Raw genomic sequence first — 2,091 nt, forward strand, 5'->3', positions numbered from 1 at the left:
CCAGAAATCTATGGCCTGATGCAAATTAAATAGAAATGTGACATAATTATGATCAGTTGAATCAGAGTCAAAGAAAAGAATTGACTTTATCTTGTTGAATGAGTGCCTTCTTTTATAGCAATAGGTATTTAGTTAGAGAGTAACATGTCATTCTTTTTATCTTTCAGACATACCATGTATTCCAGATTCTTGTTGAATAGCATTATTTAATATTTCAATCAAAGTTGATTTGCTTAAATGTTCCAACAACTGAAACATAAATATATCATATTTTATATATTTACCAGACTGTATGTAAACTTGGACTGAAGCAAAGAAGGAAGGGTGCCGGAAGGAGGCTCGGCATACGCAAAGGCGGGATCGAGCCTCAGAAGGGTAACAATATTCCAATTGAGGTACATAGGAAAAACAAAGCATACTACTGAGCAATAATAGGAAATGAATCACTCATACACACAACAGTATGGATGAATCTGAAGAGCTTTATATTGAGCAAGACACAAGACGCAAGTTTTAGTGAGAGAGAAAAATATCAAGAAAGAAATCAGATCAGAATTTGTGTGTTTAGGATGGATGGGAGAGTTTGACTGCAAAGAGGCAACAAAACAGAAACTGGTTACTATTCAGCAGGGCTCTAAAGAGCTCCAGTACTACTGATCTTTACATCTCAATGTAGAAAAAATTCAGCGAGAGTCAAAGTGATAGATAAGAAGTGATTTACTAGAATAAGACATTTGTGAAGTTTACAGCTGGGTGGGCGAGAAACGCCTTACCCTGAAACTTTCAGTTCAGTTTAGTTCAGTCGCTCAGTCATGTACAACTCTTTGTGACTCCATGGACTGCAGCAGTCCAGGCTTTCCTGTCCATCACAAACTCCCGGAACTTACTCAAACTCATGTCCATTGAGTAGTGCCATCCAACCATCTCATCCTCTATCATCCCCTTCGTCTGCCTTCAATTTTTCCCAGCATCAAGAGCTTTTCCAATGAGTCAGTTCTTCACATCAGGTTGCCTAAGTATTGGAGCTTCAGCTTCAGCATCACTCCTTCCAATGAATATTCAGGACTGATTTCTTTTAGGATTGACAAGTTGCATCTTCTTGCAGTCCAAGGGACTCTCAAGAGTCTTTTCCAAAACCACAGGTCAGAAGCACCAATTCTTCGGTGCTCATTTTCTTTATACTCCAACTGTCACATCCATACATGACTACTTGAAAAACCATAGCTTTGACTAGACGGACATAGCTTTGACATTACTTTGTGGCAAAGTAATGTCTCTGCTTTTTAATATGCTGTCTAGATTGGTCATAGCTTTTCATCCAAGGAGCAAGTGTCTTTTAATTTCATGACTGCAATCTCCATCTGCAGTGATTTTGGAGTCCAAGAAAATAAAGTCTGTCACTGTTTCAATTGTTTCCCGCTCTATTGGCCATGATGTGATGGGATCGGATGCCATGATCTTAGCTTTTTGAATGTTGAGTTTTAAGTCAACTTGTTCACTTTGCTCTTTCTCTTTTATCAAGAGGCTCTTTAGTTCTTCTTCACTTTCTGCCATAAGAGTGGCAGGGTCACAATATACAGCCTTGAAGTACTCCTTTCCCAACTTGGAACAAATCTGTTTTTCCATGTCTGGTACTAACTGTTGCTTCTTGACCTGAATACAGATTTCTCAGGAGGCAGGTAAGGTGGTCTGGTATCCCCATATCTTTGAGAATTTTCCACATTTTGCTGTGACCCACATGGTCAAAAACTTTAGTCAATAAAGCAGAAGTAGATGTTTTTCTGGAACTTCCTTGTTTTTTTCAAAGATCCAACAGATGTTAGCACTTTGATCTCTGGTTCCTCTGCCTTTTCCAAATCCAGCTTGAACATGTGGAAGTTCATGGTTCAGAAACTTGACTTGGAGATTTTGAGCATTACTTTGCTAGCTGTGAGATGAGTGCAATTGTGCGGTAGTTTGAACATTCTTCAGCATTGCCTTTCTTAGGGACTGGAATGAAAACTGACTTTTTCCAGTCCTGTGGCCATTGCTGAGTATCTGAATTTGCTGGCATATTGAGTGCAGCACTTTCACAGCATCATGTTTTAGGAC

Source organism: Bubalus bubalis, chromosome 16, assembly GCF_019923935.1.
Source record: "Bubalus bubalis isolate 160015118507 breed Murrah chromosome 16, NDDB_SH_1, whole genome shotgun sequence".
Taxonomy (NCBI): domain Eukaryota; kingdom Metazoa; phylum Chordata; class Mammalia; order Artiodactyla; family Bovidae; genus Bubalus; species Bubalus bubalis.